Raw genomic sequence first — 24238 nt, forward strand, 5'->3', positions numbered from 1 at the left:
GGTCTAATAATGCACCGCCCGAAGATGTCTACTAATATCGGACTGGGCGAGAGTGTGTATCTGTGTTTTCCAAGTATATCATAAAACAATCATCACGTAGGAGCCTATGGAATTTTTCTATTATTTAATCGTACGGCGAGATCTTCGAGTATCCTAAAACGATTAGACGGTTATTTACAAGTTCAGAGTAGGACATTTCATGAATAAAATTTAAATTATCCATTCAAAGCTATGGCCGCCGGTTAATACGATTTTATTATCTTTAAAATCGCTGCACAAATTCAATATTACACATAATGTGCTTAGTACAGTTATACGCGAATATCTCATGAACAAATAAGTGAGAAACACGGAGGGGATTCTGCCATTTCCGAACAACGTCACGCAATAATTGACATTTAAACGACAAATTTATTATTATTATTACTATAGCGAACTAACGAAAAGAATGTGTTCGTGCGGTTTAATTTTAACACGAAATTTATGAAAATTAATAAATTTTCAAGTAAAATAGACTAAGAACAGTTATAACGTCTAAAGTGTGCAATCTATACGAGTTATTTACCGATTATATGTATAATCAATTAACATTTCTTAACTAATTACCAACAAAAAAGATGTATGACAAAAAGAAACTAATAGTAAAAAAACCTTACACTTGTCATTTGTATCGACAAAAGCGATTTAAACTCGTTTTGATTTGTAGCTGTTCTATTTTCTTTACACGCTCAGTTAAACAATCAGAAAAAAATTAAACCCTGTTGGCGATTTATCGAAAAAATGTCCATATTAGTTATATAGCGGGGAAAGGTTTCAAATTTTATTTCATACAATACACAATAATAGTTTTACTTTTGTACAATCACATAAAAGATCTATTTTCAAAGTAATATTGCAGTGCAACACTGCAAAATCGTTCACACATTTATAAATATAATATTATACTTTATCAAATTTTTTTAAGCTTCCATAAACAAAACTTTAACATAGGTATCTATAACCAAATGAAAAATTAGAAAACTAATTAATTATTATAGTACTTATTCAAGTTGATAACATTATATTGATAACGAAATGAGTCGTAATAAATTTTTTTCCGATGATTTATGACAATTAAAATACATGAATTATATTTGAAGTGAATTCACACTGACTTGTCAAAAAACGAAAATATTTCTTAACCATTGCGATTGATTAATATGTACTCCTACTATTTATTGTTGAAACAGTTTTGTGTCAAACGATTTAGAAAATAATGATCACTCAAACTGTTCAACGGGTCACTGTGATGTAAGTAAAGTGTGACAGTTTAACGAGATCAAATAGTGGTCACGCATACCACAAAAAAATAGTTTTTAGTCGAGTACAATTTGTACCCACATGTCAAATACTCAAGTTACGTAAAACAATTTCGAATGAATGTTTTCTGGTAATATTTATTAATTGGTAGTATTTTTACTGATATAAACAATATATTCCAAGGTTTAAATTGACAACTATTTCGAAATACCGCTATCAAATATTCAATTTCTAAATTTCAAAAAAAGCCATTAATATTATACAAACACATTATTTATATATATATAAACTGTTAGATTTTTAAAGCAACTAAAATTGTCAATAATTTATTACAAATTGTCCAATGTTAAATTATAGTAACAAACAATAAAACGGTATCAATTTGAAACGGTCCGACAATTTTATTATTATGTGGTCTTTATGAGCTGATCAATAATCGAGAACACACAATAGTTTATGATTTGACCTCTTAATAGGTCGTTGCTATTTAAATTTCCCAGATCACTTTGTAGAATTTTCCTAATTAAAAACAGCCTTCTTCGTAAAATATTACTTTTCTAGAGAATATTATCACATTTTGCTAGTTTACACAAGTTTAATAATACATTTTTCATTAAAGTGTTCCTATTCTTAAATATTTCTATTATACTTCCCTTATGTCAAGTTCTTTGTAATTATTTACATTTTCAATTAGTTTTAAGGTTTTAATGGCGATTATGTGTCGGTAAATGTTCAGCACAAATAGATTTATCAATATCTTGATTTTTAATGTTTCTTAAGTGTTCTTTGAAACTGACCCCTATATTGCTTTTTGTTTGTCCTACGTAACATTTATTACAACTTTCACATTGTGTTTTATAAATGCTCACTTTTCGCATTTGTTCTACTATATTTTTAGGGCTACCTAATAAATTTCTGAAATTATTACTTTTAGTTGTTAAGTAATATCAAAATTCTTGAAAATTCTATCTAGTCCATTTGAGACGTCCGGATAACATAAAATGAGCAATCTAATTACTTTTTGTCCCCCCCCCCCCGCTAGTTAGTGTTCTAGCTGCCCTCCTTTGTTTATTTCACTTTTGTTTCCGGACTAATTTTGAAGTTAAGCTTTCGCCATACCCATTAAATCTTTCTTGATTTTCAGCATTAATCACGTACATTTACCTCGTCGAGTTTTTATTTTAAATGAATTTAGAAATTAAGATAAGTATGCTGATTAGGCGCCTTTTTTATCGCGTTTATGGATGTGTTCCACTGGAATATTTCTGTGGAAGTTACTAGACAATGAAAAGTCAACTGGTACCGGTACTAGACAGACATCGCGTTTACTATGCATCGTGCACCCCGTGTAATGTTCAAAAATCAATAGGTTGCCGATGCACCGGCAATAGTGGTGGGATGCTGCGGCGTTTTTTACCGATAACATCGCGGTCTGTGTAAAACGTTGTACACGTAGACAATATTATTGTTTATGCACTTTATTGCGCAAGCCCTTTACAGATGTCCAGTATGGCCTCATGGGGGTAGCTTTAATGCGATACCAATATTAGTGATATAGTAAAGTGCCGTGCAACGTAAATCTGCGTGTGTCGCCTCCGCCCGATCTTGAACTTGACAGAGACGACGAGGGCACGGGTGGGAGGTCACGGAAAGTGTCTCGGGCGACAAGCCATCGTGCTCCCCCCTCGAGCGCGCGCGCGCACAGTACCAAGAGGTGCCACCAAAAGGGGTGGTAGGGGAAGTGTAGTACAGTAGTGAGCTGGCGCGTGTGTGTGAGCGCGCGTGAAGAGGAGCTGCTCCGACGAAGAACACCGGTGCCCATCATCAGTGGTCGTCGGTTCGTTGTCCGGTAACGCCGCCGCTTGCAACTGGAAGATCACTCTCGTATACGCGTCACTGTCGCTCAGTATATAATATAAATTCATAGTATTCATATCGACAGAGAACAATAGTACCAATTGTCCGAAGCCACTGGCCGCAGATAGACTTTTGGATATCGGCGGGCAAATTTTCTGTCAGGGGTACCAGCTGACGGGAACACCCCTCGTTACGTGTGGATAAAACACAGGAAAAAGTTCGTTTTTCGGTGAGTAAACATTTTTTTCTAAATACACGAACGACCAAAAAATATCTATATAATTAAAATATATTTTTTTCGAATAAATACATTTATTTTGTTCGCCGATGTAAAAGTTTTTATGTGTAAAATTGACTTTTCTCGTTTTATTAATCGTACCTTGAAATTTCTATAAACGAGTTTAAACTGGTAAGATGCAAACAAAAAATTGTACGTGTGTACTTTCAAATCGTTACCCGACTGATTGAAAAATAATTTTCTAACCTATTTGTAGAGGATTAAAAATCAATAAATTTATAATTTCGCATAAAAACCATCTTGCGTCCAATATTGGTGTTCATAACTTATATATGGCGTTTTTGGTCTCGTACTTACATTATGTGCGTGTGGTCGTTTTTCCCCGTTGCCCTATAAAAATGAAAAATAAATTTGACGTATAAAATCATAAACTTTGGTTTAATGAAAAAATTCTGTACACGAACGCAACGGAAGAGGTCAAAACGCATAAAATTACAATTGCTATCTGACAGCCATTACCCAGTGAGCCAACACTCGAGTTGAATTTTATAGGGAAAAAATTTAAATCGATAAATGCACACTAACGCAACACATGTCTCTTTTATACGTCTAATCGGCGGTTGATTGCTAATTTTATTAAAGTGTTTACGATACTGCACATAACTCGTTTTACGACCTTTGACGGCTACTCTCGCCGTCAAAGAAATATGTTTGTAATTCATTATAATCGCATTAGATATATTCTGCGATGACATAAACAAATGCAGAGTACAATATTTCTGCGCGATGCATCCGAAGCCTTTGACCGAAATTAATTATTCTTGAAACCTTTAATGTAAATGCCAATGGCCTGTGTCAGAATTGATATTTCTCGACAATTTTCATCACATGTTTGGGGTATTCGTCATACGCATAACGAATCGAATACCACAAACACACCGAACTGTATAATATGTGATTTACTTATCAACAGAGCCTCTGTATGTAGAAAATAATACATACAGTCCTGTTTCCACTAATGTCGTTATTTCTTTTTATTATTATTATTTTTCAATGCATAGAAATTTACGTTTAAAATAAGATTAGTTTTTTTTTTTTTTCACATCGACAGAAAGGCAAAAATGTTGTACGAATTTCACTCTCCGTTTCCTCCGTAGGGCAACTCTGAAGATGTGCACTATACAATAATTATGGTCCTATTTGGTATTTATTTTTCATGTAAGAAACGAAACACTCGAAGCGTAAAAGTTTTCAGTATTATTGTAAAGCATACGTGCTCGTACTTTGAAAAGGGTTTTCGCAGAGTTCAATGTTTGTAGAGTACACGCACTGTGTAGTATTTTTTATTACACATGGCCAACTCGGCTAGTGTACATTATAACGTTTCGAATGTTATTGACAGTGAGTTATTGATATGAAATAAAACGCTATTGGAATCCAAAAAAAAAAATCTTACTTTCTTTAATGAAAAAAACGGCAAATATTTTACAGGTTAAATAGTTTTGGACGGATAAGACACAATATATTTATATACAAATATAACTCTAAGGAAATGTCCTTCACATTCACGTAAACAATATTTTGCTTTGCAGTTATAAAATCAGGAATTAGCTCGATTTTCTAATACAAAATTCTTCCGATTAAAACATTAGATATTTTTAACTATTCCGTACATTTTACTCGAGAGAAATACTTAACGTACCGGAAGCATAATCATTTTGTCTGTACACGACACAGGTATCTAATTAATCGTGATACTAAAACGTTGGCCGATAACACGCGGTTCAAACGGAAATTGAATTTTTTTACTCCGCTGCCTATGCATAAATGATTTGCTTTATTGTGCAGTTTAACTCTGATAAAATACAAGTGACTTGTCATGACGAGATTATAGCAAAACGATAATAACGCATTGTAACCTATTCACGTGGTGTGCTCTCGACTATTCAGATATTGTACACTTAATAACGATCAACGTAAATGACAGAAATCGACCGATTTTCTTTTTTGTCGCGTTCAAACAACTGCTACATTTAATTGTAATACGCACACCCGGGGTCATAATAAATGAACTATTAAAATGTGTTTTGCGAATATGTGGCTGTTCCCACACCGGTCCTCGTCGACGTGTATTGTTCTGCCACTCATGACTCATTGTGGTCTATATACCTGCACAACGTCTTATTGCAAACAACTGTATTATATCTCTGTACTGAGCTGTCTGCATTTTTCCACATTAATTACCGCGGAGAATTTTCCACGATCCTCGTGATTGTTTCTCCTGGATACTTCTGAATAATACACAACCAATAGGTTGTCTTCGGTCTATCCAACAGCAGTCGGGTATCGCACGCAAGTAACCGGATCATGTTGGGCGACGGCCCTGAACGGTCGAATGCGTCGGCACAAACTCAGTCAAATGCAATTATGACGGGCGAAAATAATCAGAACATCTAGTAATGGGACATGTGCTTAAAAATATATAGCGGCCAAGGTGAGACGAGTTGTATCGAGTATATCCGGCGGTTGTGTGCGCTTGAAACCAGTTCTATTTTTTTCTCTTCCCGACCACTCGATCTTCCGTTATATTTGGTTTGTTTGGTGATGGCATTCCGAGAGCACTTGCATTAGAACGTGTTTGTTTTTGTTATCAATTAATCCGCGCCAGTATTTCCCATCCTAAATTCGGTTAATGAAACCGCACAATGTAAACCGTCTTGGGTACTCGGTGACACGGCCGGGCAACGTTTTACCGGTAATTTAGGTCAGTTCTAGTTCCGATTCGAGTAGTCTGCAGAGTTCAATAAAAACAGACAGTCGTATTGTCAGATTCGAATGCAGATGAAATACCATAAAAATACCCAATGAATATGTTCGACTAATTAATACGCGCGAGTTTCGAACTGGCGTTATAAAATGAACAATAACAAGAAGGTGACACGTACGTGAAACCAGTTTGTACAACAATATAATAAATTATTTAAACGGTGTACTCGGTAGTATAGACACGCCGGGCAAGGTAATTATTCGGCCTAGCCGAGAAGAAGATTATTATTATTATTATAATTATTATAATACGGTATCGTTAAGCGTTATAAAATATATCAAATTCGACGGCGGCGGCGGCACACACGTGGTGAAATATTACCGTTTGGAAGTTACCGTTAAAATATTAGCGGCCACCGGCGTTGTGTCGCGCTCCGAGTCCTTTGATTATAATTGAAAACAACAAATGCTTCGAGATTCCTCGGCCCTTACCTCGGACATGACAGCGGTCGGCTTCGGCTGGTCGATTTCCAAGATAATACGTAGTATTCTCACGAACAACAACTGCGCCACGTGTTGTAGTTTTAATTAAATTTGGTTGCACCAGACTGCAACGGATTTTCATTAAAAAATGCTTCGTTTAGTTTGTGAAATAGGTTTCAAAAAAAAAAAATACGTCTAGTCGAAGACTTAAATAGAATCGTATGCTGTGTAAGCGAACCAAAAAATAATTGCTTATTTAGATAGGCCACGCCTTAATTAAAAAAAACAATTTTATACGGTTTGCTGATAAATACGAAAAATTCGTACATCAAACTTTTATGGTACAAAAGTTGTCGACTGGATCGTCTACGCTAGTAGGGAAAACTACCCTTCAAAACATCTCTCCAGGGTGTGCTCTATTTACAACAAGTGGCCACCAACGCAAATATACATTCGTTGAAACTGTATCATTATGCGCCTAAGAACTTATACTGTAGTGTTACTTTTTTCCCCCCGTTTCTGGTTTAAACTAGTGCCGCGGTTGCATAATTGTACTATGTACACCATAGAACAGCGACCCTCGACCCTAATGATTAATGAATAACGCCGCCCTTCGCCACCACACATATAAACACTCGCTGTAACAACGGTCCCTCAGTCCATGACCTTTACGTCGGTTAAAGGTCGCCCCGCCTGCTCACAAATTGATACGTCCGCGGGGTGCCATTAAGTGAACACTATTGTTGTACTGTTATTGGCATATACACTGCTAATGAATACGGTCGGTCGCAAAAGGGTCCACATATCCCAAGTAATACGCATAACTCGATGCAGTCAAGACGATCGGACTTTAATACAGTTTTGCGCGTGAAAATAGCGATGCACAACAACAGATATTTCTATTTTGGCAGTCAACCAGTTGGCTTTTTTAAAGTTCATCTATACATTTAGGCCGATGCGCCGTACTGCGTGTGAGAGTTCGCGGTGGTGTACAACGAGCGAGAAAATGATTATTGTTCGGCAACATTTCATTTGTCACAATAATGGTTAATTACGATAAAAACCGCCGTTGTTCCAATAAAGATAACGACTCACACTGATTTGTGTTTATCTGATCGATTTCCCATTTGTAATAAGTTGTGTTTAACCGGCGCACACGAACATTTTATGTGTCCTCTTGTTAGACGCTCCTCCGTGTGTCCGGACATATAATCGGTATAAGACTTTTTTAGGCTTAAGGACACGGTTTTCGAGAAACCGAGCCGGTCAACAGTTCAATTACTCGGGTATTTTTAATACAACTGGTCGTCACGTTCCATTGGAGGGCGGGGGAAACGCAAACACCCGGGAAAGGAATACGCGCACCTTGCCGGGTAATGTTCGGCTCGTTTGAAAAGTGTACCGTTGTTTGCCTTTTGCCGAACGGGTGAAGTGTGAACACGATAACGATGCGACGGGCTCGTGTATGCTCAACGCACTGCACTCGACGAGGACAAGCCTGTGCGGTGCACATTTTTTACCGCGGAGATAGTTTTTTATCATATTTTTCGTGGTCGTGCTACGGTTTTCACGGCGGTTCCAAGGAAACCGGCGAAGGTCCCAACGGGGAAAAACGTGAGTGCCGCCATAAAGAGAAAAAAATCTTCGGGTGCAATCGTGTTGGTGGCCGGGTGGTTTGTTTTGGACGGGGTACACACTCCGGTCGAGCTATTGTACACACTATTGTGCTGCCGTCGTGTATTTTATAATCGGCTGACTCATTTAACTGTGTAGTACTACTCGATCGCCGTGATCTTTTATCTTCCCCTTGACGTCCCGCCGAGCCGCCGTCCGGTGAGATGAAGGAACAAGGAAGCAGCGACTGGTGACCGTACGCGGGACACGATCAACCTTGTTTTTCGCGCGTACCGTCACGATTTGCCCGTTGTGCATACGCGTACGAATTGAAACAGTGCGCCGTCCAAAATTAATAGCCGCTAATAATTAGCGATTTCGATGACGTAACCGGCAAATTTTTCGTTCGTCTAAATGTCGTTTTCCAATGTCGCGGCCTCGTCAGCTCCGCTGTGGCTCTTTCGCAAACCTTTTCGCCATCCGGGTCTCGTCCACGCGTGCCCTTTTGTCGATTACAGTTACATCACGAGCAGCCCATAACTGTACATTACACATAATCGTTATCGTATACCAGTTTTTCCCTTCTCCTCTGCGGCAGCGCGTCGAGTCGTGTGCACGCGAAAACCGTCTTTGCACGTCTCACCTGACCGACCGGGTCCGCGGACGACAGATGGACGCGCGAAAACTGGTTGTGGACGCGGTCCTGGCCTCGACCGGACACCGTTAAAGGGCAACCCTCCGACGTGCGTTACGAACACTGCGGTTGCGTCCAACCGGAACGTAACTTTTCATATTTCGACGACATCTCGCGGCCGTTTGCGCGGGCGCCTATATCTGTATGCCGACAAGGCGATCCCGTTCCGTTCCAACAGCGATATTTAGCCCCTCGTCAGCCGTTCTAAAATAGGTAGTCCCGTCCGCCTTAGCCGAAACGGTTCCGGATACGGGCAGATTCGACGTGTGCGTCGCCCTGACGCCGCGCGTATTGCCGTGGCTTACTTGCCGGCTGTGTCAGTGGGTCACCGCCGTTCGATGACAATCGGTCTGTAACAATCGAACCGACAGTGACGTGCTGGTAGGCTCTCTGTGCAGTTGACGTGTAGCGTGTAATAATAATACGTACTCGTCCTGCCGCTCAAACCGCACGTATATAAATGGACGATTGTTTTATATCACGAACCCGACTACAATCGGAATGGCGAAAAAACGCGATTCGCTGTCATAACAAACAACGGCTAGAAACAACCAGTGCGGCGATGTTAACGACCCGACCACTCGTACGATAATTTCTACGTTTACGACATAACCTAACATTNTGCCGCTCAAACCGCACGTATATAAATGGACGATTGTTTTATATCACGAACCCGACTACAATCGGAATGGCGAAAAAACGCGAATCGCTGTCATAACAAACAACGGCTAGAAACAACCAGTGCGGCGATGTTAACGACCCGACAACTCGTACGATAATTTCTACGTTTACGACATAACCTAACATAATTAGTACGGTAGCAGTCGTTTTTTATCAATCGAACCCTTGTATGTGTTCGTAACGGTTTTCGGCCGGACAACGTAATGCACATGCGACGGCGCCCATAAATCCGACGATCATTATTCATCGGCGGTGTGAACGTTTGGGTTTTTTTTTTTTAGATGTCTTCTCGTTAATAAATCGTTTTAACGCATCAATGGACGGCGTACCGTCATGATTGCGGCGCAGCGTGTATCTGCAAATAATTAAATTTTCAGTAGAACGCCCTTATTAACGCCATATTTGTTTATCGAACCGGATTTTTGCACACGAGTCCGTTATAATGTCGAATTTTTTAGACTACCGTTAAACAAACATTTTGGTATACACCTGTTGATTGACGCGCATCAAACAGGTCCGACGATTAAATTTAGCGGACAAATTCCAACGACCGGTTTCGAATTTCACGACGACACTCTGTTGATTTACTTTTCGAATAAAATTAACAAAATAAAATAGGTTTGTCCGGATGGTTTTAATAGTTCGCGAAAAATAACTGGTGTGAGTAACGACGTGATCGAAAGAGTGGCGTCTCTGAGAAAAAATATTCTAACAAAACTATTGTTGCATGTTAAATGAAATCCGATAATAGTCACCGACTTTCGTTTTATTTATTCGTACTTGAGCGATCGCTAGAAGGCTCTGCCTTTTGTCGTTAACAAGTTTTTAATGACGCTTTTGTTTTGGACTTAATGGTAATGTTATTGCGGTAGGTGTAAAGAAAATATTACCACAGGTGTCACTGTTTTTCGACGAAAATTGTGAACCCGGTGCTCGTGTGTTCACTGACAATCTCGCTGCACTACGAAACGATTTGCAAAGAACTCGCGTGTTTTTTACCCACAGCGATTTAGACCCGCGCAACGAGCACAAACACAATGTGCGAACATGTAAACTGCGCATAGAGAAACGAGCTGGAAAATTCTTACGTACACATGTGCCATATAACTTCAATGAAAACGACAGTTTGCAATTATTAATTATTTGGCCCATTGTTATACGTCGTAGAATGAAAATCTCTCGGTGTTTCTCCCTATGGTTTCAGTCTTGAATAATAATTCGCCAAAAACCCAGGGGACCCAGAGGCCCTCTATGTTTTATCGCGTATACAAGGTCAGTGACCACATCAATGACCAACACCCGAACGATTATCATAACACTCGTGAAACAATTATTTTCGTCTCGAAGCTTAAGAATTAATTTAACGATACGCTTTATTTTCATCATTTATATTGATAGGTAAATGATTTTTTAAAATATCAATTGTTTAGTCGCAACCATTTTCTCGTTGAGTATTCATTCGTGTTTATTTGAATAATTTTTCATTAAAATAATGCGTACTTAAATACGAGTAGCGTACAGACAACTCTTCAATCATCACTGACAGAAAATACGAGTTGTTGTTTCAAAAGCTAGATGACGAATCGTCAAGCATAGTAAATTAGATTTCGAACAATTTTCTGACTCATTTATGACCTTAATTTTAATTGACGATTCGTAAGAGAAAAAATTACAGTGTCCATTTATATGTTAGGCGATAAAAGACATTATTCACAAGTAAAAAGTGACATAAACACCAACCCGTTTGTTCCAGTTTTAACAAATAATTATCGTGAGTATGTGTACAACAAGGTCACTGAAGAAACATTTAGTTTTTTTCAGAAAGAACAAGTTTGCGCTTAAGCTTTTGTTTTCTAGTGTTTTTCAATTATTTTTATTTTGCACACGCCCAATATTTTACAACACATGCTCCTCGTAGTGTTACTGCAACGGGGCCATCTATCGATAGCACAAGTTAGAAAAATCAGATCAAATGGGAAATACGGTCATCTAAAGCGTGTTTAGAGGGATATCATTCTCACCCAGGAGCTTAACCGTAATTAATAATAAAGCATAAAAAATATTTAAATGACAATAACTAAGAACGCAGTGCGATTTTTTCATGTTCTGAAAAAAAAAAGTTACTTGTACAGACGCCAACCGTGCCAATTAAACGACTGTCAAGGTTGGGTTATGGCCTATTAATACTCTGAACGTATTAAATGCGTGAACCGCATTAATATTTTACGAGGAAATTGTAAAAAATGTCTAGAAAATATTAAATACAACAACAACAATGGTTATAATAAATACGGAGATCATTGACTTGTAAGATGCAGCCAAAAGTTAATCTATTTCTACAAGGAAAAAATTTTAAACACCGTTGTGTAATTTCTTTCGGGTTTGTAACCCCTCGTTACATCTAAAATCATTAGCCGCTCAATTCACAATTTCATACAAAGAGACATTCAACAATTCACATTCGGTTTGGGTTTTTTTCTTTTCTGAACAATCCTGCAAACCACCAATGCGGTTTTATTTGCAGCAAATTGGTCGTGTCCAATCGTTAAACCATCGGAAACCTGCAATAGAGTCGAACGCCTCCATTGATGACAGTAAACATCTCATTAATGTATATAAACACATTATTGTATCGTGTATTTTTTATAGTATAGTTATGCAACACGAGTTTTGTGCCATTGACTTGCTCCAGAAACCTTGAATTGGCCACCGGCCTTTGCCCGCGTTGGCCATAACTTCATCAGAAGTTCACCAACAATAAAACAGCACGCCCGTATCGTATGCACCATACTGACACTTAAAAAATATCGTTTGTCTATTTATATTTGCATCACGTTAAGACGGTCAATAACCGGATCAGTCACGAAAAAATTGACATACGGCTGCACCTCTAACCACCGCCAGTCTCTGAATACTTTTCCTTGTCATCTGGAACTTTTGTCACGTATAATCGTCCAAATTTTCACTGCGTATGTTTAATAATCTAAATGGTTTTTTTGTCGCATATTAGTAATCCGGTCTTGAGGACGTTTTCTTCTGTGCGAGCACACACAATGGGTCAAGGAGGTTCGAGACGTGAATCGGTAAATGACTCCAAATGTGTCTACGTCTCGCGCGCGCACACAAACCTATAGGTTTCCTCAGTTTAATGGCTCGTCTTACATACAATCGATTTCTTTCGCATTATACTATTATGGCTTGTTTACGTTCGCTAATGAGTGTGGGTCATTAAATACCGAGGCAGGTATACACAATAGTAATTGCAATAGCGAGCGATTTAAACGCGCGACACGGACAATGAGTACAGAGTGTTTAAACTAAATGGTTTTTGTATGAAAATTTCAAGCTCAAGGACATCGACGTGACTGGTGAAATACGGACGACGGTCGTTCCACAAAGGAATATGACAAATGTACAATTTTTGTCAACCCTGAAGAAGATGAAATAGGGCAACGCTGCTGTCTACTTGTAACGATTTATTGAATTTGCCGAAGCATTCAACTCGACGTACACTTGATAAATTTGGCGAGCTGACAATAGTCCCCTCGGTGGTTACAGACAAAACCGCCTGAAAACCGGCCAAAATTCCAGGGAGCCCGCAAATTATTATTCACAATATCTTTGTGTGCCCAACAAGCCAACGCTAAATCTGAGACTGCATACAATGCGCAACACGAAAATCGCCGCCATTCCATACGTGCACACCGTTTGACTGCATGACGTCATTCGTGCACAAAATGAGCTCCTATACAACGACTGCACAGTACATATATTATAGTAGTGGTTGTTTCGATAAAATACACACGCTTCGAGTGGAGTGTGTTTGACGATATTGAATCTCAATGGGATTCATCAACAGGCAACGATTGTGTAGTAGCACACGTACAAAGTTATTGGCGTGTAATCAAACCGTGTGCACAGGACGCGAAAAGAGCCGGTGACAGTGCACATAAGAACAATATAATTACTGTGTTTTAAGAGAAATAATCCACAGAATTTTCATGGTGCAAATAAATACACGGGTGAGCACGTATCACCATTAAAATGTTCAATAGACTTGTTGACAAACACCTACTTACATTAGAAAATACTTTCATCGTTACAACACAACAAATTCCAACTTATTGACGGCTCAGTGTGATTTAGACATTAAATATTTATACTATAATAATGGGCGCCGTACAAGTCTGAAAACATCTTTAAAATATTTATATTCCTTTTAAATACCGCATTATGTTTTTAGCTAAATTTTCTCATCGAATATTTTTTGTGTTTAATTACATAATGCGTTCGAGTTATGTTGCACAATTCATGATTCAAAATTTGTGGCTAGTACTTACAATGATTATTATACGATAATTTAGATAGTAAAATGACAACCAGACAAATATTAACGACTCACCACCGGACGGTACACAACGACAATAACAATTCCCCTGTACGTCGATATGATATTTTTAATATACACGTTAATTTTACACACACGTAGTCTAATTTCGATTTAAAGTTCATACAAAAATACAATATTTTTATCGCTATCAAAAATCGTTTGTTGCGTTCTATGCGTTTATTACATGTATGTGAAAAATCGGACATTTTCTATAACTTATTAAACCAATATTCCCTAGAATAACGCGCATGGTAAAAAACACTAGCGGACTTATGACCGAATCATTTGGAGTGACCTACTCAAAATAAATTGTTTTCCTCTGCCCCCGTAAACACAAGTATTATTTCCGTTAAACTAACACGGTTGTAATGGGACTTTTACTAGAACAAAAAACAATCTTTACCGTTCACTTGAAAAAATGTCTGAATGTTCACAATTATATACTACAAGTTTTTAATCCATACTAATATTATAAACAGTGATAAAAATGTTATAATCGTGTAGGATTTCCGATACTTTAAGTTAAAATTACACTGTTGTCGTATGAGAGTTTTTGCAATTGTTTATTACAGCGTTACTCTAAATGTGTTGTTCAACTTTAAATCATAAATACATAATGTATATAATACATGATTGTATTAACTATAATTAAATTTCTAATTGAGACTGTGCAGTCCATCAGCTGTCAAGTGTTACAAAATTGACTTTGTTAAAAATCGATTTAAAAATAAATTTGCGTTGGACAGGAAGTTGAAGTACACTTGACATGAATGTTTCCGAGACATATCGAGTAAAGTTGTTACGTGTGTTAATCGAGTGTGTTGCCGTCGATAAAACAAGTGTTTTTTACGCGTAATTAGATAATTATTACTTTAGATGGGAAATCAACATTTACCGACCGTAAAAACCGTAATTTATGAGATGGTTCGCACGGATCGCGATAATACTCACAAACACGGATGACCTCACACCCGACGCCCTTAACCTCATGTGCGTTTAATCTCGATTCAATTAGTATTATGATATGACCGAAGCACGTCTTTTTTTTACGATCGAAGCTGAAAAACGGTCGCAAACTGTCTTGGGATTTTTTTAAGGAACTGAATGCGTTGTAGCAGCCCCGAGGTCTTTTCCTAAATCGAATGGGCTGCATTAATGTTATTTCTCCAAATCGAACGTTAGTAACGATGATCCAACGAGCCATTACATAACGCACGGGGAGGATTCGTTAGATATGAAGACGAACAGCGATGACACTTTTGTGAATCGGTGAAATAATGTTGTAATACAATCGTCCAAGTGTGTCGACGAGACTTTGGCCGGTCGCCAATCGAGTCGTGATACTATTGACCGATACTAAAAACGTTGTTGGTCACTATTATTGATTTGGTGCCATAAATAACAATTACCGAACACTAAAAACGTCTCGTAGGCGGTAAAATTTAATTTTTAATTGACCAGAAAATAAAACACTCGTTAGGATCATGTAGATTTAATTTAAATATTCATTTGTTTTTATGAACTTGCTTGCATCTTTCATAAGATGGCCATAAATTTTGTTAAATTTATGGGCTTACCGTGACTTTGTTAAGTCGCGGTATTAATTTGTTTGCATAGTGAATATCAATTCTAGATGTATTGTTATTGATAGCAGTTTGCGTACATTTTTTATATATCAAAAAAAAAAAATGATAATTTTTATTTTTATTTTTCAGAGCACTATAAGTTTTGCCAATAGCTGTTTTCGGTAAGTTTTTGCAATAACGATATTCCAATAAAACCTTATAACAATTGAGTAAACGCAAAAAAATAAACACTCAGTCGTACGTCTCAGTTGAGTGTGAAACACGAGGTGTAATGTACTGTGGAAACTGTGCCGAATTAGTAGCCGCCGTCTAGTAGTTATCGGACATTAAACATGACGTTTAGCGCAGTCTGAGGATGTGTTTAAAACACATTTCCAGCTGAAGTGGAACACTCGGATCGATCAACAATATTTCACTATTATTTTTTATCAATTTGTCGCACAAACATCCGACTATTCGATTCTTCTTCTTCCATTCTATTGAATACGTGAGCGTGGGCCACATTTAATCTCGTGAAATTATCGCGGTGGGTTGTTGAACCTGCAGAAGCGCGCGTCTTACCGTCATGTCCGCCGTCGCCACCGTCACATTGTATGCGCCCGCCAAGACGTTATCAAGACCGTGTGTCAAAGCGTTTGTTCATTGCCACAATAGAGTACCGTAATGTCGATATCTAGGTGATTAGATCAATAAAAAATGTATATTATGTTAGTAAATGCTAAACTTCTGCCTCTAGTGGTGTGTATCAGGCGGAACCCGGCGATTCTGGTAATTTTTGTCCAAGCAGTTCAAATGAAAACTCTTCTTTTCTAGATTTAAAGTTCTATGCCCGTGTGAATGAATAGACGGGTTACAACACTATGCTTAGGATTTTTTCCTTCCACTTCTACCATGAAGAATGCCGTCGGTTATAACTAATACATTTTATTCGCTTTGTTTTGTTCATTACAATGTACGATCTGTGTTGGCGTGAAAAAAAAATTGCAACGTGGAAATATAATGTATTGCCTACCCTTTATTCTATGATAGTAGTTTCTGTATACATTTATGCACGTGAAGTTGTCTATAAACTCACGGCAAACTGACTGATGGCCGTCGCACTGTGCGGTCGCCGTCGTATACATTAAATAGCCATTTCCATACAAACACTAACATCACAACGATTTCTTATGGAATTGTTGCTGACCACCATGTCGAACGCACGCTTCGTGTAAAAATATTCATAAAATGATAATTCCTTTCGCTAAAAATAAAAAACAATACAGGCGACGACCCCGTGAGATTTAATAGGATTTTTTGAACCCGCCGAGAGTCCCTCTCGACGAACAATAATGACTCATACCAATTATTGTTCACTGCTCTGCCACTATTACCTTCCCCAGTCAATCTCAGTATTTTTTTTTTTTTTCAATTGTAACATTCATGTGTGTTGCAAGGTTAGGTTATAATAATAATTATACAAGTATGTATGCACATATTATAATTGATTTCACGTATAAGCAAAGTCATGCCGTCGGTCGGCCGCGCCGTGTCGGCAAGAGTTTGCACACGACGAAAAATTAGATCTACCGGCTTCTTTCAATTTCTGACAACGCCAAGTGAATTAAGTCACGCGGATGTACCTAGTGTATATCTATATAACAAGCGTTCACAAAGAGTTTGTTTCTTTTCGAATAATTTCTTTTGATTTTAGTTTTATACGACATGTGCTCAATACGTCCCGCAGTTTTGGAATTTGGCTTTTAGCTATAGAAATGCATTTTATTTTTCACGCCAGTAATGTGAAAGTCTTTGCGTTTGACAACAATAACAATTTAAATATTTTAATTGAAAACATTTAAAACAAAACTCCACTTCACACGTGAAGTATATTTATTCGTACTGGAATAAATATGATTATTATTTAAAACAACTTTTAAGAGCTCCTTTGAAATTTTTTATCATAATTATGTCTAATGTTATCCCTAAACAAAAATTGCAGCGTTTTTTTTTTCAAGCGAGTGTAATTGATTTTGTCTGCGGACTTTTACAAGTCTCGAATAAAATGGTAGTAATTTTTTTTTTTTTTTTTAATCATTTATTGATGAAGTTAACCAGTATATAGCTTTTTTTTACTGAAGGACGTCAATTTTTCATGGGTTTCTCTTTCTCGTTAAAAAATGAATTATAAAACTCAAAAAATTTAATTTATTATTTGATCTATACACAGATGACGATGCGGTCAAGTCGGTAACGCGGCAGTATCTATTGCCCACTGTAATAAGTTTGAGACTTGATTACGGGTAGCTTCGTTTTCTGAATAAGAGATAAAATCAGTATTTATATCAAAATGCCATTCCTTTTTCCGTCGACGCACTAATCATTCGTTTCTGAGTATAAATGGTTAAAAAGCTTCCCTTTGGGAGACTGAAATAGCGCTTAATGAGCCCATCTGACTCACGTGTAGTATTATTATTATTATTCTGAGCTACTGGGATATATTGCAATCGTAGTATCTTCCGGCGTTAACGGTACAAAGTGACTTACAATAGCTTTCTATCGTCCGATGATGATTTTCTTGCACACCGCGGTTAGTCAATAAGTGTATAGAATGCATTTGTTTGTGTATGAATTTGTATGAACAGGCAGCAATTGCTGTTTATTTTCCAGACATTGTGCTAAATTCGAGTCACTTCTCTATATAACAATTATCCAATTATGTTACATTTCTTTATTATCACGTTGAGTGTAAAACCTCCCCGTACTCGTTTGATTCACAACAAAGTGATCATTTTCTAGTATATTTATTTTAATAAGGTGCGAGTTAATTTTAGTAAGTTAAATAAATATTTATCGGTAGTAAGTGGAAGACTTAAACGACCGTCAAAAACAATTATGAGGTTGCAATGGGCGTGAAATTAATCATCAATGTATTTTTATTATAATCACGTATGATGAGATCGTTTTTTACAGGAACGAATGAGTTTGCAATTATAAATAGACAGGCCAAGGGAATAAGTTAAACTTGGATGAAACACAATCGAGGATTATTGATGATTTTCGAAAAGATTAAAATTGTGCCGATAAACGCTACAGCTAAGATACGTCTGGTTGATTTCCTTGAGGCGCTACTTAAATAATTATAAGTACAATTATACGGTTTTCGTAGAATATTTAGAGGTCATCTTAGACATTGTGCGCGTAATAAGTTGTATATGGGAAATTTGTATAAATAATAATAATACAATTAATTATGACCTTTTGTTCGACTGCACGCGATGATACCGTCTGAGTAAAACGTATGTTATTCATCTGTGTTTATAGAACCATATTGGCAGTTTTTTCTTGTGCAAGTGGCTCTTATTACTATTTATCTATACTGTAATTGTTTAAGCTTAAGCGTAAAAATGAAATGCAATTAATCGTCTTGCTATAACGCTCAACCAACTTTATACATAAATAAGTTTCTTCAATTTTTATTGTTCGTATTACTTTTTAATAGTGCAATACTAAAGTCAATTAAGTAAAATAAAAAACACGTGTATCTATTTATACATCTTGTTTCAAATATTGTCTCGGCTTATCTATTCTGTTCATTATTATCATCATATTTACTCATAGCATGATACAAATTTGTTAAAGCTCTTAATCAGACATTTTCCATACTTATGCTAACTGGCAATAGATTAATGTAAAATTCTTACGATTGCTAAATGTATAAAATTGACAAGTACATGTGTCCAGTACACATTAAGTTAAAGAAGAGTTGCTAAAATAATTAGTTACAACATATAAACAGTTCCACATAGAAAATAGCCGTTAACCATAGAAATACAACAGAGACGATCACTTGCAAGTTCGCTTTGAACACGGTGTTTACACATATTATTATTTCGCATGGCAGATTTACACGTTTATAATTAATGGCCCGACGTTAAGTCTAATGCGAAATGTCCAGCCACGGTAATGATTAATGTCGGTAATATATGTCTGTCCCAGACGCTCATTGTAATCATTGTACAAGTAAAAACCTCACGTACGTTTTTTAACATCTAAAAGAGTTCTATTACTGCAAAAAATAAAATCTAAATGGTTTAATTCTTCAACAGCTGAATGCTATTTTTTGTCACGATCGTAATCTGATTGGTGTATGACTGTCGATATATTAATTCGATATTTATTCAAGTCTAATCGAAACAGTCGTGATACCAGCCCTCCATGATAATTATTGTACACTTCTCCCTTTAGAGTTACATTTAGTTAGAAAACAAAAATTCTATAATTAATATATTTAATATTATAATATCACCGCGTGCAACATCGTATATAGATGTTTCTATACGTGGAAACTGAGCTTCTTGTGTACAATTTTTTTTTTTTTTAAGCATTAATAGTGTTGGTGATAATAACACATATATGCGAAATCTAGCCTTAAAGACATCCTGTTTATAAAAGCGAATAACATTATTGTTGTCATTTTGTAAGCTAATTATCCGGTTGTTAATCGTGGCATAAACAATACACTACAAATTATGCATACAATATGTGACAATAAGATTGAAATTCAAACTCTTGACAAAACAAATGTATGTTATCATCAAATAATGTGAATACTCCACATTAAATTAGTCTGCATATAAGTTTTTTTGAACTTATTGTATTGTTAATTTCATTAATATTGACGATAATAAAATTTTATTGTTAAATTTTACTCTAGAACTGCACATACCTAGTGGACTGGTAGGATCACCATTATATGCAAATCTCGTAGGAGTTGACATTATGATCTAATTTTCCTTTCTTGACATATTTTACGAAACAATTTATTCATTCAAATATTAACCGTTTCGTTCAATAGCCTCCGGACAAGCATACAATGAGGTACTGTAAGAGACTTTAACGCGCGCGAAATTTTAGTCCAACGCAAAAAAATTACTATTATGTTTCAAAATTTGGCTGGTGGCAAACAATGCAAGATTTGGCAGACAGACGATAAATAGTAAACCAATTAGATAACCAGTCTTTATCAAACAGGTATTTGGGCTTGAACATATGATTTTTTTTTATATACATAACCAAAAAACTAAAAATAGAATGATTTTACAAGGTCGTATCTCCTTTTAAAATTTTATTTAAAGCGTAATTGTTTATTAAAAAAAAATTTCACATAGTAAATACAATTCTTTGAAGACTCATTGTGCAACCTTACCGTACAATTATCATAATAATCGTTTTAAAAACAACAACTGGTGTCTATTAGTGTTTCAAAATGGATTTTTTTTTTAACTTTTTTTAAAAAATTCTTATCCAACATTTAGTTATAAAGTCATCAACTGAAATATTTACATAAGTAATAGCCACAACAAACAGAAGATTTTTCGCAGTTTAATACATTAGCAAACATGTTTTTACCTTGAAAAAAATTTATCATTAGTATACCAAATATATTTTACTCGAATAGTTCAGTCAACAGCTACGTAACCTAAATAAATGATATTTAAGGAGTCAGACGCCACTCGCACACCATTTCCCGATAAGTTCATGACACCAATCATTTGCAGCACCGAATTATGAAATAATTATAATAATTAATTATAGACTTTATACTCACATTGTGACTATTGAATTTTTAAAAAACTTTATCAGAAAGGCGCCCCAACGGCCCGCATACCTCATAGCTATGCGAGTCGCCTTGGATGGGGCGGCTTCTACCCCGTGGAAAGCCGTAGGAAAATGGAGGTAGGCCGAGGCTACTCATCATGTAATAGCCTAGACCCGGACAAGCAGGAAGAGGGAAGAGGTGAAAGGAATGTGGACTGGGCCTAAGGGACCCATTCCGGGGAGACGAGGAGGCTCCCGTGTTGCGGGGGGACGGCGATATTCACCCGACACCCACCCGCCCATTGAATTTTTAAAAAACTTTACCTTAAACAATACATAACATGTATTTTTCATTGCAATTGAGTTTTCAGTGATTTATATTTAGTTTTAGCAGTCATTAGGGATAGTAATTTTATCGATAGCATAAACCATAAACAATCTGATCAATTAATGGTCTTAAATACAAACACACACTAGTAATGATAACTTATTGAATATAATAATTTCTCTCTGCTTAAAAATTTCATGCGATTACATATTTATAAAATATTTACATCAATATCTTATGTATTATTAATTATAAAATAGGACAAGTACTTTAAGTGTTAATAACTTTAAATGTAATCGTTTTTAGCGGCATTTTTTAAAAAATTGTATGTGGGGTCCAGTTATCTTTTAGAACATAGAACAGTGAGGAATTCCCCCTCAACTACCTCTACTACTATGTCCATAGGAACCAAGGGATCAAGGGAGGGTTCAGGCCCCATGGGCACCTTCGTAAATACGTCACTGATTGCCATAACAAATAGTTCTCAAGAATATTACATTAGATTTATCGCTAATTTATGCCTCGGCTACTATAAAATATAGTTGACAATTAAATAATTAAAACACAGTTCTCTCCGTGACAGCTCTTCGGCAAGTTTCTTGGATCACAAAATATAAATCAAAGCATTAAAATTCTCACGGGATAAATGAACATTCTACTTTATACATTAATTATAATAGCATATCTATAAAAATCGCAATTCAAACATGGAACGGGTACTAGTCAGAATAAGATATAGTTAGAAAGGCATAAATATATAAAAAACGGCAGTTAATAATATTCTACGCGTATAACTATGTTTATTTGAATCACTATTTTTTTATCTACCGATACCTATACTAGAAACTATATATCATTAAATATTATGTATATTTGATTCTTAATAAATTATGAATCTGTACTTAGTACGAGTACGAACCTAGTCTAGGCGATTATAAAAAAAGCGGAAGTAAACAATAAATGCATCATAAGTATAATTATTGTTATACAGCGTGCATAGGCCTAGAGTGGTGATCGATCATCCCCGATTGCCTTGAGGTCATAAGATGTGAATAGCAAGCATATGCATTTTTCATAGACACGTACACCTCCTCCCCCACCCGAAGATCATCATCTTGAAGTTTTTAATAGTCCCACAAGAATTACAGCCCAATACATTTGCTTATATTTATAAACAAAGTATTTATGTGTTTTTAATAGATTCTATCTCTAACACCTCGTGATGCAGGTCGGTCTTGGCAATCAGAAAAGTTATTAAACTGCCGATTACCTATTAATTTAACTTATTATTACAATGAATTCAATGTATGTATAATACATCATGACCGAGAGAAAAAAGAAAAAAAATTATTCGAGAAGCGTTTACCAACTATATTACGGCTAGTGGCTTAACCACGCGCGTGTGCGTGCATCTAATATTGCATAAGTATCAAGGGGCCACTGACCAACTATATTGTATTTTTATCTTCAAAATACTGTCGAAGACAATATTTATTGAATATTTTATAGTAAGGAAAGCTCCCACAAACATAGCGGTCCGTTAGAATGACTTAAAACTCTCATAAAAATCCTTTAAGAATTTTTTGACGATAATCCTAATAAAACTGTTCAATCTAAAATCCATTAAGTATACGGGTTCAGGTAGTATGTTTGTGTCATCTTCCGGCTCTGTCGTAATATAGATATTATGAATGCTGTCGATTTTATTTCTTTGTCCTTGATGAGATCCATAATAATAGTTTCAGACGCTTCAAATGTTGTTTGAAAACAACGTGGGAAGTCGCATTTATTTCATTCTGGACATTTTATTTATTATGCCACTGTCACCAGTTATTTTCAGATCATGTACACGTGCTAATAATGTAAGTATTTGAAGGCTAGTAGCCAATGTACCCATAAACGCCTACTTGCTTTTGTGCGCGTTTTCACGTTTTTCCCAATGCACACGATAAATCACGAGGTTGGACGCGCGCTTCAGATGGAAATTGAACAGAAAAAATAAATAATTATTTATTGAACCTCGTTTTGACATTTTATTGAGTAAAATGGTTAAAAAAGGAAGCAATTACCAAGAAGACGACACGAGTCAATCACAAATCAATGACACGGGTGACGGTTGACCGGTCGCAAAACCAATAGAACGACGACCGTCGTCGTCTCGGACACTTTAAGAATTATTCATCGACTGTGAGCTCTTCAACATCATAAAGTTTCAACACTAACCGCGCGATTTGTGATCGTTTATTGGTTAAAAATAATGCAATCTTAACCTGTAAAGTTTGTTAAGAATGGACTATAAAAATATATAAAATAATTAACGTTATGAAAATAATTAACGCGACCTTAAAATAAAATTCATCCAACGTCTATGTTTTAAAACGGCAATCAAATAGTAATCATAATAATAGATCGTTAAATATTTTCGATTCAATGCATTGTAGGAGGAGTCGCTGCATTCTTCGAACAAATATTTATGACGCAAACATAGTTCTTAAATGTAATCTTATAAACTACCAAATTCTATTTTTAGGTTTTCATTTACTACAGTTGAAAATTCTCTATGCTTTTTTCAACCCAATATGTTACGACGACGGTTGTTCTAATACTATCAACCTTAACTTGAAAATAAATATCATTTGTTTTAATCATGACATACACATCTTTAAACCGTCTTCCGTCACTCAGCCGCCAAAACTAATCATTTTTATTCGTTGTCTATCGA

The 24238-nt window shown here is 36.2% G+C and overlaps 1 protein-coding gene across 50 annotated transcripts in view; it reads left to right on the forward strand.

The window, feature by feature from the left end:
- Positions 1-3086: 3086 nt before the first annotated feature.
- Positions 3087-24238, forward strand: part of LOC126902931 (probable serine/threonine-protein kinase DDB_G0282963) — a 39330-nt gene continuing 18178 nt past the window's right edge. For 48 of the 50 annotated variants that reach the window (XM_050680685.1, XM_050680688.1, XM_050680672.1 and 45 more), the window contains exons 1-2: positions 3087-3385; positions 15738-15769. The gene's annotated coding sequence lies outside the window, so the exon portion shown is untranslated. The remainder of the gene's footprint in view (positions 3386-15737; positions 15770-24238) is intronic. The other 2 variants (XM_050680662.1, XM_050680663.1) reach the window with 1 other exon arrangement.

The sequence above is a fragment of the Daktulosphaira vitifoliae genome, unplaced genomic scaffold (genome assembly GCF_025091365.1).
Source record: "Daktulosphaira vitifoliae isolate Bord-2020 unplaced genomic scaffold, ASM2509136v1 Scaffold_3, whole genome shotgun sequence".
NCBI classification, from domain to species: Eukaryota; Metazoa; Arthropoda; class Insecta; order Hemiptera; family Phylloxeridae; genus Daktulosphaira; species Daktulosphaira vitifoliae.